Genomic DNA, 16,626 nt, shown 5'->3' with positions numbered 1-16,626 from the left:
GTATCTTTGGAGTAAACATTCTTTACACCTGAAATTGTGCTCACCTATTTGATTTAGTAGCACACACAGTGGGAACAAGTAACATACAATAATCATTTTGTAAAGTATTCAAACTGAGTATTTTTAAGTTATTTCTGAAACAAAATCTCTCTGCCTGGATGTCTGGTTGTGGGTGAATGTCTGAACAAAGATAGTGCTCAGTTTATACACATGAACACATGTGCTGGGAGAGACCAAGAGATGCACTCGGTTACGTCTGAGGTGTATTTGAAGATTTAGACTTTTTGAAGTTGAACCCCATGGTGAGCGAAGGCGGGATTGCTGAGCTCTGTGGGCGTGTGTGTCCTGAGTGTAAGGGGGCTTTTTCATACATTTATTTGTCTGTAATGTCTGGATTTGGGATTGACTGCTTTTTGTTGTTTGTTTGTTTGTTTAAGGTTTTTCTGGCACTAGAGGCCTTTATTTACAGTAGATCCTGTTTGAAATGGGTGGAGAGAGAAAGGAAGAATACATGCAGCAAAGGTCCCAGAGTTGGAAATGGCACCCGGACGGCCGCGTCGAAGACTAATGGCCTCATTATGTGGGGAGGCCGCACTACCTCTACACCACACACCACCCCATCGGGGTTGACTGTTGTGTTTATAGCAAGGTTAAAAAAAAAATAGGTTTAAAGAAACAGAAATAAATCCATGGTTTGCGCACTATTTTTTTGATTGAATCCAAAGAATTGCAATAAAGACAAAAATGATACATCAGGGAGATTTCAACAAAAAGAATGGGTTGAAGGATGGAAGGATATAGCTTTTATCTGGGAAAGGAGAAGCCAAATTAGAAATGTGGTATGATCCCCCTCCTCCTGGGACTGAGTCAATTAGCCTGCCTGGAGGATCTGCCAGGAGGACGGAGCAGCGGCTGGGGGATGGTGCTGATAAAGAGGGTGTTGGTGGGCGTGAATGGGTGATATGGGGACGAGTTGAGACAGGACAAGGCCAAAGGTTGGGGGATATAAAAAAATAATAATAACTGAAATAAAATCAAATGTGCAATTCCACATGTGGAAAAGATTTGTCTATTTTAATTTATGAGTGCTGATTCAGTTTGTGCTTAAATGGCCATCAAATAAAATGGCGGTTAACTGTAAACGATGCTCGACGGTCAGAGTATCATACATGTAACACATGATACCCTTGCATTAATATGGATGGGCTGGCAAATTCACTAGAGACACAAAAAAAGGAGCGATGAAAAAGAGGGTTGAAGTGATGATGGGGAAGGTGTGGCAGCAGCTGTGCTGCAGGATTAAACTGAGCATCGAATAAGGATGGTGAGAGGCTGGGTGCTCTGGCACAGAGCCACTTCTCTACCAGATCGATACGTCAAATCACAGCTGGAAACATAGACTGGACTCTGCCAAAAACTCCCTTTAAAATATGGTGTTAGTTGTGAAAAATGTTGAAAATTCCAGAAAAAATAGTGAACAAACCATTGCAAATTCTGCTGTCCTTTAATTTCTTTAACAGTCTTCCTGTAATACAGAGCAGCTGGAGGGCAGCAGTAAGTGGGATTACAGGTGGGGGGGATAAGAGAGGCAGTCCAAAAAAAAGGGGGAGGGAGTCAGAGGAAGCATGAATTGGCTTTGTGTGTCGTTAACATTAACATCTGCAAATTTAGGAGATAGAAAAAAAACAAATGCAAACAAAGACATCATCTTCGGATGCACAGTGCCTTGCAAGCAGCAGTTGTGCTCCCTTTAACTCTTTTTACATTTTGTCCTGTTACAACCTATCTCTTGAATTTGTCACTGCAATTTTACATTATAGAATAATACCAAGTAGAACATCAGCAAGAACAGGAAAGAAAAGTATTTACATGGTTTTCAAAGTCATTTGTAACTTTAAATCCAAAATGTGTGACATCTATTTGTATTTAGCCCCTTCACTCAGGTACCCTTGAGTAAAATCCAGCGCAATCAATAACCGTCAGAAATTTCCGATTTTACAAAGTAGAGTCCACCTGTGTGAAATCTAATTTCAGTGTGGGAAGATCTTAGAAGTTTTTTTTTTGGAGAACATTGGTTAACAACATTTTCAAAATTTTAATAATATGACAGAAAGTCGAGAGCTACACGTTAAATATCAAAGTATATTCACCAGTTAAATGGTCAGGTTGAAGATGTCCGGGATACATCCATTTGAGATTCTTTGGAAAGACTTGAAAATTGATTTTCGCAGACACAGTCATTTTAATCTGAACTTGAGATGTTTTACAGAGAAGAACTGGTATAAATCTGAGTCTCTAGTCTACCAACCTGGTGGAGAAACACCCCAGAAGAACTGCAGCTATAACAGCAGCATAAGCCGGTTCTGCAAATTTTGTACAGTATTTTTTTTGCCTGCTTTCACTTCAAATTATGTTGCAGTTTGTGTTGATCTATCACAGAAAATTCCACCAAAAACATTTGATTGTATGTTTATAACACAATAATATAAAAAAAGAAGTTAAACATATGCAGTTAAAATACTTGCTGGAGAAAAAAAAGAGTTCACTTAAGTGTAAAGGTAAAGCTTCTTTTGGTCTTAGGCGTCTTAAAAATGTTAATTGTGCTCATGTTTACATAGTCTGCATTTGCATACAATATATGACTTGTGTTGCATAACAAAGTTATACAAATTATAGCCTAGTTTTAAATCGCTTTACTTGCAAACATGTCTTTTTTACATTTGCTTAGGCAAAATGGAATTAGAATAGGACAGAGGTGTCAATCACAGAGGTTTGAAACAAGAAAAGTAACAAAGGCAACCTTAGCATATGGTTTCACCCTAAGCTACTAATCTTTCACTGACTGTTGTGCTAAATCAAATAAGTCTGTTGGACATCCTCCAGTGAGCTTTCATCAGAACAGCCAAATTATCCAGTCACTGTCAGAGTACGTAGTGCCAAGAATATTTTCTGGGAAAACCTCTGGAAGTGTTTGCTTGCTTCCATGTGAGGGTTTAAGAAAATGCCATACCATTGAGTCCATTCGTGTAGTATCATCACAAGAGGCAGCAGAGGGTGGCAGGTACTTGAGTGGCGGGTTAAAGAGGCAAAAACGCAGGAGGAGATACAGCAAGGCACACGCTCAGCAGTGTGTCACCAGGCAGACCGGTGTCTCCTTCCTTATCTGACAGGCACACTGCAGAACAGCAAAATCCTCTGCATAAGCCCCTCAAGCTTTCCCCTGGGACATAAGGGTAGAGCTGGAGAGAGTTCCTGAAACAATTCCAGTGCGCGTGCGTGTGTGCGTGTCTATTTGTGTGTTTGCTGTGTCTGCTTGAGCGTGTGACGAGTTGTCGGGAATCTCGTTATTTTGCTATTGCCTTGCGTTAAGCCCACTGATTCCCCCTCACCTTCAACACCACATGACTGCTCAAGGTGATGAGACGGGACAGGCCCAGTTTCCCTAATGCATGGGTATGCATTCAGAAACCTCTGCACAAACTCAAGAGTGTAATTAATGGTCAGCCTGGCAATGAATAGATTGTTCTCCACTAGTGACAAATTCATCAAGAAAGAAAGAAAGAAAAAAGAAAGGTTAGGAAAGTGGAGGGTAAGTAGAAGGCACTTTCATCACTAACACAAGTGGTGGAGTTATTTTTGTAAAGGCTATACCGTCTAGCATCTGAAGCATTATAAGCACATTGTTACACCAATAGAAGTATTTAAAGTTGATCATTGTAAGATATGCTTACAGACTTAAAAATAATGTGACTGTATAGCTCTATTCTGATGAGATAGAGGTATAACACTGAATGTTTGCTTAAGGAACTTTGAATCAAACACTGAAGGATCTTAAAGTCGAGCTTTATCCTTGAAACCCAGTTTGAACAATAAAACACTGTGCTACCTGAAACTGCAACACTGAGGTTTCTTCCAGAGATTCTAGATGTTGGCATTAAAATTAACATTGAAAAATGCTTTGGTTTTTTTTCTATGATACCAATATAATAATTAATTTGGTGCAAACTGAAACACATCTAATCACAATGAGAAGAAGCAAAGTTTTAAACAGATTGTCTTTCCTCCAGATTCAGTGAAGTGGCAAATCACAAACTCCTTTATATGTAGGCAAAAAAAATTGTATTTCATTAACCAACATGGTTTTGCCTTAATATCTGAAAAAACATCCTTACTGTTTCACCAGGAGAAAATGCATACATAACATCATAACATGAGCAGTTTATATAGAGAATGAATAAACCCTGCTGACGAAACAATAAGCCCAGTGTTATAGGAAGTTTATTATGCACTGCCAATTCTTTCTGTGAATTTGCATTGCTAACTACATTATACATCACCTTGTTGTGGCAACGTGGCCATAAAAAAAATCAATCCACTGCATCATAAATTTCTCAAATGCCAGATATCGTGACGACCTTTCCTCCCAGATCCAGATATCTGGAGTGCCTCTCTCTTAGCCGAGACGTTTTACAGCTAAGAAGAGCAGCCCTATTATGGAAATAAACCTTGCAGCCAAAAGCAACACTTATCTGGCTTTGACATCACTATAGACAACGATTTGTATGGAGTGATTAGCAACATCCTTTGAAGTATTGTATTGGTAACACGGGGGGGAAAAAAACTTGTTTTAATAAAACATCCAGCTCATCCCAAATCTCCCTAGATGGAGTAAATGTCCCTCCTAAATTTTAAAGTTGGTTTACAGAGTTTAAACCTATTGCTTAACTTTTACACTTGAGTTCAAATCCTTCTTGCTCTCAAATAAAAATATGCATTTCTTAATGTGGAGAACACTATTCAATCTTCATCACGTTCTGCTGTATTTTAAACCTTCAAAATTGTTATTTTTGGTCCATATTGGTCAGATCTTGGATGTCTAACCCAGCATGTCTGTCTGTACCTGTGCATAGAAGTAGAAGAACAACATTGCTAGCTCAGTAATGTAAAACCTAAAGCTTATTTTTGGTCTTATTTGTTTCCTATGTTAAAAAAACAAAACAATAGACAATGGCAACAATGCGATAATGTTAGATTCAGCTAAACTGTCTTGTGTCGTACCTCAGGGATCTGATCTGGGTCCAACTCTCCTTTGGCTGTACATATTCCTTCCTGGCCAAGTTATTAGTCAGAACAATGATATTTCTCAACTTGTTTATGCTGATGACATCCAGATATATTGCTCGTTCAAAGCTTGTACATTTTAAAAAGGATCTTGTTTAGATATTTGCCTGACAGATATCAAGCACCGGTTAAACCACAACTTTCTTCTGTAAAGCAAGGAGAAAACTGAATCTCTGATAATAGCTCCAGACATTAGAATCCCAGACATCAGAAAACATATCAGCTTTTTAGACTTTTTCTGATTAAATTTTAGACATTTGGTTGTCCTTTTTGATAGTTGAATATCATTTGAACATCACTCCAAATAGTTGGTAAAACCTTAGAAACATCACAAAACGTAGACTGCTGATGTCAAAAGCTTGTACTAGAGATAATTATCCACGTTTTTATACTTTCATGTTTAGGTTATTGTAACAGAATTAACCTGTTTAAATAAATCAGCTTTGGATCATATTCAGCCCATGAAAAATGCTGCAGCAAGACTTTTAACAGGCACCAACAGAAGACGGCATATTGCTCTAGGCTTGGTTTCTCTTCATTTGTTGCCCGTAAACTTTAGATTTAATTTTAAGATTGAGGTCTTAACTTTTAGGGTGCTACTATGTCAAGGCCCCTATTGTATTGCTGACACACGAAAACCCCCATTCTTCTTTCCATGCACTAAGATCAAGGGTCAGAATTTGTTGGTAACCCCACACACTCGGTGGAACTCAGTCCCGCTTTTCTTGCATCGTACTGACTCCACTGACCCTAAGAAGGCTGCTGAAGACATTTTTGTACAGGAAAGCTTTTAATTAATTAACTTGATGTTTTACGGTGTGCAATGTTTTATCTGTGTGTCATTGTGTTTTATCTCCGAAGCACTTTGTGATTTTTAGCTGTGAAAATTGCTATATAAATTACATTTACTCCAGTAACGCAAATATAATGTGTGTGTTCCTTCCTGTCTGATAAGTTCTGCCCACATAAAAAGGTTACACTTGAAAATCAGTCACGAAATAGCCTACCATTTTATCTACTTGTTGCAACAAAGTGATGGATTGGAAAACTGTCTTTGCTGACCCAGGGCTCAACTCTATTGTTGCCCAACCAACCATCCATCCAGTGGGTTAGGCCATCCTCATGTATCATATAACAACTTTAAGGCATGAGTCGTTTATTTCCACAGTGCCTGCAGAAAGGTAGTCAAAAAATGTGCAACTGGACGGCTTCTTTGAAAATACTGCTTGCTTCAGTGTCACAGGATATGACAAGAAAAAAATAGACAATTTTGCATAGAGGAAATCACAAGGTAGTCAGGTTGTAAATAGCTTATGTAAACAATAAGCTTCAGAATCCCAGATAAGAACAGAAAATATGCCTCTTCAAACAATCGGTTGTACTTGATTTTCTTTAGTGGCTAAACGCATATGGACACCATTAAGGATTTTTATGGGGGACAAGTGAATAAATTTAAACCATGTTTAATTATCCTTCCACATCACAGTTGTGCAGTACTCTGTGTTGGTCTATAGCAACAAAATACGCTGAAGTTTGTGGTTGAAATGTAACAAAATGTGAAGAAAGTTTAAGTGCTACTTTCGCAAGACTATTTCTGCCAAACCTTCTTTAATGTCCTCTCTAAAAAATTGCACTAATTATGCTGTTCATTAGCTAAGCATTTCCTTTAAATCAAAAGGCTAGTAAAAGAAAACCAAAAATTGAATATTAAAAAAGAAGCTAATAAAACTTTGATGCTAACAGCCTTTTGCTTTTTATTTGAATGGAGGGATGACCTCCTCTGCAGTCTGTCCCCTCTGGCTATAGGTGAAAAAGTCAATATTTCAAGAGAGCACAGACATTCATTTAATATTTCAAACAAAGGAAAAGTGACATTCCATGCAAACATGCAAACAGACAACCAAGATAGAGCTATAGACTAGCAATATCAGATTAGAAACTACATCTTCTAAACTTTTCTGTGCTTGTTGTGCACACATGCTAGCTGGTTTCTGCTGACTTGGTGGACAATTTTCCACCTGAGCAAAGGGTTAAAGCAGGTCAATGTGCTTTTCTGCAGAGCCAGAGTTGAACTAGGGGTTAATGGGTTTTAAGGTGTGACAGCGGATCAGTCTATAGGTACTTTAACCGTAAAGTTAGCTTGGTGGTTGATTCATCACCAGGCAATCAGCAGACCCACCTTGAACCCAAACGATTGTTGGGTTAAATAAATGTCCACTGTGCAGCTATCCAGCGTAAAAGGATTGTGCGGAAATGTGTCCGCAGCATGTGACCATGTGGTACATGTGATAAAAGTAATTTCCCCTGCATGTCTCGTTAGATATACCAAAGCTGTTTCTACTGAGCAAGACCTTAACCCAGCCACCTAAAGTGTGTTTGCCATACACAAAGGGAGATATAGGGTAAAACCTGGACCTATGAGTTTATGTCATTTACTCAAAACAAACATTTCACACCATGCAGCTAAGGCATTATTTTCTTGTAGGTAAGTATCTCAATAAGACAAAGTTTACTAAGATAAATTTACCTCATTAAAATGACCTGATTGCAGGCAGACCCTAATAGTAAGTTGTGTTAGAAAAAAAAGTAAGAGCAGATGTTTCGAAGGGCACAGGACACAATTATTTATCTGTACTTATCATCTTGGCTTGTAACCAACTTCTGCCAAGAGGTTTAAAAAGGACAAGATTTGGCCATGTCTGACATTTTTGGTATCCCCATTAGATTCTCAGCCAATAATGAGGAGCATTTCCTTATAAACTAGTGCTGTGCCTACGTAACCACTTGCTAATTTTTGCCACTAATTGATAGATACCATGGTGAGGAGAACTTACTGATATAAAATGAGCAGCAGACTGGAAAAGAAAGGGGATTTAGATTTGGTATATAGAGAAATGGTCTTAAGATTTCAGAAATTGCTCACATGCTCGGACTTTTCACACAAAATTATATCAGGTTTACAAAAATTAGACAGATTGTTTCAAGATGATAGTAAGACAACAGTAGCTTAAACAACAACTTGTTAGAATCAAAGTTAGTAGAATACCATATATGCACAACAAATCTTGAAACAATAGGCTCCAACATTTGGTGCCTCTGATGTCAGCTAGTAACAGAAAACTGAAGCTACAGCTCTCACAATCTCACTGAAGTTAGAAAATAACAGTTTGAAAAAAATGCTGCCTCGTCTAACAAGTCTCGATTTCAGCTACAATATTCAGAATGGATCTGTCCAGAGACTTAGACTGACTGCGTTGGTATTATGATGTGGGAGGTTTTTTTTTTGGTACCTTACAACCCTTTTGTACCAACGCTGCACTGTTTAAATGTGCCTCGTCTAACCTGAGTATTGTTGCTTTTAAGACCACAGTGTACCCATTGTCCGATGGTTACTTCCAGCAAGATATTGTGTCTTGTCACAAAGCTCAAATCATCAACAACTAATTTCTTGAAAATAATTTCATGGTACTCCAGTGGCTCCAAAGCACTCCCTTTGGGATGTGATTGAATGGAGATTTGTCAATATGGATCAAAAATGTCTAATGAATGTTTCTGACTCCTTGTTGAATTTTTGACCCAGGGAATTAAAGCAGTTCTGAAGGCAAACCTGGCTCCAACCTGGGCCCTGCAAGCTGTACCTCATAAAGTTACCAAGGAGCGCATAGTTCTTCTATCAAAAAAACATTATGTGTAGAAATCTGAGAAACCTACACCATGTAAATAACATTTAGTGAACTGAAGCACCTGAAAAGTAAAACCAAGATAAACATAAATGCTCCACTATTGATCTAGGGAGCATTTTTTCAGTTGAAATGTTTGTGGAATAAATCCTGTGGCGTCTTGTCTGTTCCCTCCACAGACTCCGAGACATGTCAAACCAGTCACACTGCCATGTCGTTGCGGAAATATTTTTCAAAAGGGAAATCAGCAAATGACAGCATAATAGCATTTTGGAAAAATGTGACGATGTTCTTTATGGAAGGCTTTTTTTTTTTCTATGGATTAAAAGCATTGCAAATAGCAGCACCCAAAAGTATTTCACTTAAGTAACTTTGACAGTTTCTTTTTAGACCCACGAAAGGGTTAATGTTTAGGCACCAAGGTATGGTAATAGAGGGGTTAGTGTGCAAAACGCATCTGGGCTGGTGGAGTGGGGGACTGCTGTATGACTGACAAAGCACACACGTGTAAGCCAAAAACCCACTCCCTTACACACAAAACAAGAGGATGCTTAGTGACAAGAAACAACAAAAAGCATGGTATCGCACAAAAGGCAGGACAGACAGAAAGTCTTTATATAGGTATGTGAATAGCGAAAGAAAAGATGGTGAAGATGAAAAGAGGAGGCAGGAGTGGGACGGCAGAGGAGCGCAGTGTGGCATGGGATAAGCCACTGCTGTTCGTAAGACTGGAGAAAATGCAGAAGTAATGAGACTGGTTGGAAAAAAACAGAATCCATTAGGAATGGGAGTAAGAATAAAGAAAAAAGAGGTGAAACACAATCCTAGCAGGTGTAAAAAACAACAATGAAGAAATGCTTGAGATTAAACAGTCAACAAAAATGTGCTATTGTTTAACCATGTCAAGATAAGAAACTTGCATAAAAGTCCTATAAGACCACATTATATAACTTTAGCATTGCATGTAACAGAAACAACTGAAAACTGCTTGCAAAAGAAACTAGAAACTGACTCTGAATCATTCGCTTCCACTGGTAGAAGTAAATCACACATCCCAGGCACAGCATGGAAACTATTATCTGTCCCTAGTTTATCCTCAAGTATTTCCCTTACTTATGAAATCAACATGAACAACAACACAAACACAAGGAGCATTCCAAAGTCCCTTTAAAGTTAAATCCTCTTGCACTTTTCCAGCAATAGTGTATTAGTGTAATCCATCACAGCGTACACCTGAACAGGGTATTCCCAGCATCAACACACTGTGGCTTTAATTCAGAGCTATAAATGATTTGTTTAAAAATAGAGAGAGCATCTCTATAAATATCTCTCTCTGAGTTAAAATAATCCTAAAAGAAAAAGGATGAGGGAACTTCATGGATTATGTAATTAAATCCCATTCTCACCTTCATCACTGGCTTCCCTCTGCCTGCGTCCCGTTTCAGTCCTCAGCCCCTCTGAACCACTTTCTCCTGAGCAGGTGCCGTCATGGTCAAATAGTCCACAGAAAAGAGCTGCTATTTAGTTTCTTTTCCTGAGCTTTTTTTTCTGTTTCACTCCTTCTCTGAGCCTTGTAGAGATTTGTATCCCAGACGTATTTATGTGCGAGTGTTTGCGTGCTCACAACTACCAAAGGTCCTGGAATCCCCGGGTCCTGCGCTACAGAGCGAGCATGGCTGAGCTCTTTCTCCGTCTCCTTCTGCTGCACTCCTTTCCCTCCCATCCTGGCAGAGAGGAGGGGAAGACACTCAGGGGGTGGGACAGAAGACAGAAGCTGCTTTTAGAAAAACTCTTTCTCTATCTGCTCTTCCTCCTCTCCATGCTCTTTATTTCCCCTGTGTGTCTCTTTTGCCTCAACTTTTACGCTCTGTCTTTTGGCTTGCCCTCTGTGACCGATACTCTTTCACTGCTTAGCAAGGCGTGAAAGCAAAGCCCTGTGTCTTGCGTACACACACACACACACACACACCCCCACACACACACACCCGTCTTTTTCCTTCAATGCCACTCCCTCTGCCACGGTCCAGAGGTGAAGTATCTTCGTCACACAGTCACAACACACTCTTGTTCCATAAAATTGTATATATCACTAAGACTGTCCTGGTTAAATGAAGGTCAAATAAACAAGATCATCTTGTCTATCTCCCAGGATTACAAATAGCACACTTTGACCCTGTTGAATGTCACACGTCTAAACTAATTTCATTGTTTTTCTGTTAACCTAAATGTCAATTTTGTCCAAAGATTGTATTTTTATCTTAATTTTGCAGTATTTTTTTTTCCAGGTAAGAAATTATGTTTGTTTTTTTTTGTTTTTTTTGCTGGACTTGCTTATCTGAAGGAACAGATGTAACAATATAACCCCAAACAGAGCAGTCAGTCAGTTATTTTTCCAGCAACATGGCTCTGGATTAAATTGAAAAAGGAACGTAGCTTTACCGTAGTTAATTACATACTGTGAGGGAAAAAAACGATGTCCTGATTTTGGCTGCAAAAGTGATATTTCAGAAGGTAAATTCAACAATCTTACATGTAACATGAACTTTTTGAAGTAAAAAATACAACTACAGAATTTTTATCACATCACTTTATGACACACTTGCACACAATATTAGTGTAGAGAGTTGTTTCATTTAAAATGAAATCCATAAATACTGTTATTGATAAATAATTTATAAATACTTCAATCAAATAAATAAGTATCCCCAGAAAATATAAACAAAATAAATATACAAAATATGTTTTAATGTGAAGCTTATTTTGTCAACCACAGTTTAATTATTTTTTTTCAACATTTATTAATTTATTTCAGGACTTATTTATGCATTTAGTTTATTGTTTATTTGTTTTATAGTGTTGATTCATTCTGGAAAGCTTCATGGACTTTTATTTTTTAACTCGGTTTTTATGTCTTTCTACTTTATGTTCTTATATTCTAATGAAGGAGTGGAGTTTTCTCTGTAGGGCGGCTCTGGTCAGAGTGCAGTGACCTGAGAGAAAGCGAACTTCAGCACATCAACAAGAGGGCGGAACGTGTGAGTTATTAGCACTTTAAATGACGTGCCGGGACAATGAGAGATGCAGAATGTCTTTGGAGTGCGGGAACTGGTCTCCTTTTAATCAAAAGCTCTTCACAACCTGCTCAAATAAACACAACCCAGTGGATGCAACGTCTACCTCAGAAAAGCCACGCATTTCAAAATAAGAGCACGGCCATAGCTTCACTTCCCCCGCTTACAACGGAAAGCAAGTTGTGCCAACGCAGGGGAACCAAATTCTGTTTGGGATAATTACCGTAGCAGGAGATCAGTAAAATAGAATCGGATGTTAAATCATGTCGTAACAATCCTTAGCATACGTATCATCCCAGGCTTCTCCGATGTCCTCCATATTGGCTGCTAAGCAATTTGTCATCCTGACTTGTGGGCCCAGTTGGTTCATGCTATGATGCTAGTTGGTCCAAACAGCACTCAGGGGGAGGAACACTTGGTTTGACTGTTCATTAAGGTTTAAGACTAGTTTGCGTGAAGCAGATGTGAACTCCCTCCCCCAAGCACTGCCCTCTGACCAGACTCTCTCCACAGAGAAAACTCTGTGCCCTCATTTGAATATACAAACACGAAATAAAAATAGTCTCAAATTTAAAAAAAAGTCCTTAAAATAAAACGCCATTATGAAATAAACAATGAAATAAATGCATAAATATATCCTAAAATAAACACGTAAATAAACAGCCAAACAGCTTTCCATATATTAGAGACATTCACTAACCAAACCTAAGCCCTAAATTTTTCTAACTTTTTTTTTTCAAAGTGGCATCAAAACATCCATGCCTTTTGCTTTTTTTGCTTGAATCTTGTTCATTTCAGTTAATTTGAAATATTTTGTAATATACCATGTCTGTCTACAAAGTCTGTCTTTGTATACCATACCTTGCCTTGACATTGACATTGGTATTCATCATGTTTCACATTCCAATCAACCTTGTTTTTTATCTACACACTGTTTTACAAATTTTCACACTTGGTTTGTTCTTGAACCATGAGTTCCTAATGAACCCCTCAGCCAATCTTTTCCCTCTGGTTTCTGTGACAAGGGGGCAGCAAAACAATCATATCTTAGAAGTCTGACCCACTTATCAGAATCTTTTTAAAAGTTTCTGATCAATTGGACATTTGCCCTTGCTACAGTCTTCAACAACAAGCTTACTGGAAACCTCACCAGGGCTGGGCATATAGTTACAAGATTCAAACAGTCATTCTAATGTAAAATTGAAAGAGAAGAGCCAAACTTGTATTTTGTTGTTGTGTTTAGCTGAAGTTGTTTGTTTTGGAGTTGTGCTTCACAAATTGTCATTATTTTTTATTACTAGATCTTACAACAGGCTGCACAGTGGGGCAGCTGTTAGCTCTGTTTTCTCATAGCAAGAGAGATTTGGGTTCAAAATTCTGCTAGTTTTTATACTCTCCCAGGGTGTTCTGCCCTTGTGCTGGCTTCCTACCACATTACAGTTAACGATTAAGCCAAACATGTTGACTGGCGTTAGAACTTTTTACTTCAGTAAAACAAAAACTTTGTTTTCAGTGAAAACCTGCCTCCATGGCTTGCTCACACGTTATCTGGCTTATCGTGCTGTAATCCAAAATCATACTTTCTCACTTCCCGAAGATGCTCCCACTCTAGCGAGCCCTACCCGAAAATGGTTTCAAGCACAACTACGCAGCATTAAGCAGTGATTCATCGAGATGTGTAACCCACGCTTCCATGTTTTAAGACTCTGCCACTCCTTTTCCTGCTGGCTGGTTTTTACTTGACCTGATGATGTCTTGTTGCTCCCTCTTGTTTCCCTATCGATTCGAATTTCCTGTTACAGTCATACTGTTGCTCCTCTATTAGCATGATTTTTCCCATATTTTTTGTATTTTAAGCTATTGTCAACTGGATTTTGATGCTCTAATCAGCAAAGCTAGCCCCAGCAATGCAGCCAAAGTAAATATTTTTTGCTGACATATATTTTTATGATCAATACGCTGAATAACAAGACTGTGGTAATGTTAGTGTGCCTACAATCAAAAATAGGAGGAAATAGGGTGACAGAAGCATTATAATGCCATAAGTTATTTTACACTTATTTGGTTCCTTGTTGAATTTCTCAGTGTAATATCTTTATAAATATATATACTGTATATAATGTCTGAAACTATCTTAACTCTCAGCATAATGATAAAGTCATTTTGGTCTGTGGCTTACAAATAGAACTTCACTTTGAAAAAATAATCCCTCACTATCTTTTTATAGTGAGCAGATTTCGGCAGCAATTAGATTATTTTAAATGTCAAGACAGTTTTTTGACAGACTTTCTTATGTACTACTCAGACAAGGACTATGATGACAGGAAATCCTGCTATAATGATGCAAAAGAAAAATGCCACCACTGTTCAAACCTGAACCTAAAGGAACAAATTCACATAGAATATGAACAAAATGAGAAGTAATGGTGGGAGGTGGAATGTGATGAGCACACAATCACACAATTGTGGGATCTTGCAATGTGGACAATCTCATTGTCACTTGGAGTTTCACACCCATGCAGATACACAATCAAAGGTCAGGCCATTATGTGCACATAAACAACTTCTTCTTAATCTAAACGCTAATGTAGTTCACACTTATTAATGCATAATACACACACAAGCACACAGTGTGCCGCCTGTCTGGCGTCAAACTGGCACCATTGAGACGGCCATCTCTAGAGACTGAGGAGGGAACCAATCACAGCTGCCTGTCAGCAGCTTTTATTATCACCCACGCAAACACACACACAAAACACACACACAGTGGAGTCATGCACTGGTGTTTATACCAGTGCGCGTGTGTAGTCAAATGTAAATGTTTCTCCTGTCAAACAAAACTAATTAGAAAATCTAAAAGGAAATCTAAATTAGATCAGTTTATGTCATTTTAAAGTTAGATGAAAGTGACAAGTATTAGGAATTGTAACCGTTTTGTTGTTCAGCATGCGAGTTATTGTGCATTTTCTGCAGCATTCTGATTTATTCAGCTGTAAAGTATTAACATGGAGTTCATTTCTATAGCAAAGTTCCCTGTAAAGGCTTGTTTTGACTTAACCAAGTACAGATATTATAGTTATACTGAATACATATACAAACGTGTGATGTTTTATTAATCACAAAATCAGTTTTGTGTTTTTCTTTTTCTGTAATTCACTCAGTGATTTATATTTTATCAATGCAATTTTATATCGCTCAGCTAATTAGAAAATACATTACCCCAGCTAAACATGATATAAAGTAAAGATTTTAATGAATTAAATTAGAAAACAAAAGAGTTTTGAAAAAACTTCACTCGGCAGTATGCTTTGACATCAGTTTTTAGCAGGAAGGATCTTCATGCCTCGTTTCCACAGAGCAGTACGGCACGGGTCCGATGTAGTTCGGCACGCTAGTTTATGGTCCGGCACATTCAGAGTGTTTCCATACCCTGTTGGACTTTCACTTGGTGGATGGGGTTAAATGTAAACACCTAATGCACGTCATACTTGTTCAATGACAGGCACTAGCATGAAGACACACACAGTACGTCTCGTACTTGTTGAAAACTGTGACGTTTTTTCCATCCTCCAGTCAATGAACTGTGTTGCATCACACCTGTAGTTCCGCCCTAACCGTACCATAACTTTGTCCCATGGACATACAACCGAAGGGAACCGGGAATGGTGCGATGTGGGTCGGTTGTATGGCTGCTTTTCTAATGCAAACAGACAAAAAGGCACATTCAAACACACTAACCGATGTCATACTGCTCAGAGGAAATGAGGCATCACAGAGGAGCGGGGCTTAGTGAAGCAGTAGTTAAAGCATCGTTTTATAAAAAGCTTAAAGACATTGTAAATTGTACACTTTAAGTTAAATCAGAACCTTATGAATAAAAATAAAGATGGCTCCTTAACATTCTTTCAAACATTTGAACATCATTGCAGTGATATCTACTCAAATCTTTTACATTTCATTTCTTCCTCCACTTTTGTGTTTGCCTTTGTGCTTCACTAGAAGGTTTATTTTGTGATACCTGTTGCAGAATGATTGTATAGATGCCAGCGCCCTATTGACAGTTTGGAGAACGAATAAATTAATACAAAAGGTATTTATTGAGACAAAACAAGTGGGTGTTCTGCAATGGTGGAGAAAACACATTATGGTGTCATGAAATTTGTTCCCCAAAAAATCCTGAAGGAGAATGTTTGGTCATCAGTTGGCGGCTTTAAGCTTAAGAGCACTTCGGTCATTTGTTGGGTATTAATTTCAGTTACGAAGTTATGGCACGACCTTGAACGGGTCGTTTTTACTTGTGCCTCAAATGAAACAAGAAAGACTGGGGCACAATTCCTACTTTCTCCACAGTGACTCAAAATACTCAGAGCACAAAAGATTGAAGGCAGTTCCTGCCACAAAGAGTGAAACAATCAACTATTGGGTTTAGTTGGTAATTACTTTCCCGCGTAGAATAATTTAAGTTTTTTTAGCTGCCTGTGAAACTTGACAGTTTGATTATGTGAAACATTCATGTTTAATCAAAACATGCAAACAGAATAAACTTATAAAGTGGAGAGTAGTCCAGGTATAACTGGAGGAAATAGTCAAAACCGTGCCATTGTTGCTGTGGCTTTAAGCCAACAAAACAAAATGATGTGTGAAAAGGTACGTCGTCTTTTCTCGTGCTCTCGGTTTACGTGTTTACAAAGTTACAACAATCTATGAACAGATGGGGTTTTAAATGTCTACTCTTTGGAGAACATTTCTAAAAT

At 38.3% G+C, this 16,626-nt stretch overlaps 1 protein-coding gene across 1 annotated transcript in view; it reads right to left on the bottom strand.

The window, feature by feature from the left end:
• sema3b (sema domain, immunoglobulin domain (Ig), short basic domain, secreted, (semaphorin) 3B) overlaps window positions 1–10,656 on the bottom strand; it is a 77,546-nt gene extending 66,890 nt beyond the window's left edge. The window contains exon 1 of the mRNA XM_032570860.1: window positions 10,208–10,656. The gene's annotated coding sequence lies outside the window, so the exon portion shown is untranslated. The remainder of the gene's footprint in view (window positions 1–10,207) is intronic.
• Between the last annotated feature and the right edge of the window lie 5,970 nt (window positions 10,657–16,626).

The sequence above is a fragment of the Xiphophorus hellerii genome, chromosome 1, assembly GCF_003331165.1.
Source record: "Xiphophorus hellerii strain 12219 chromosome 1, Xiphophorus_hellerii-4.1, whole genome shotgun sequence".
Taxonomy (NCBI): Eukaryota; Metazoa; Chordata; class Actinopteri; order Cyprinodontiformes; family Poeciliidae; genus Xiphophorus; species Xiphophorus hellerii.
Note: the sequence above shows the minus strand (reverse complement) of the source record. Positions and strands in the feature narration are given on the sequence as shown.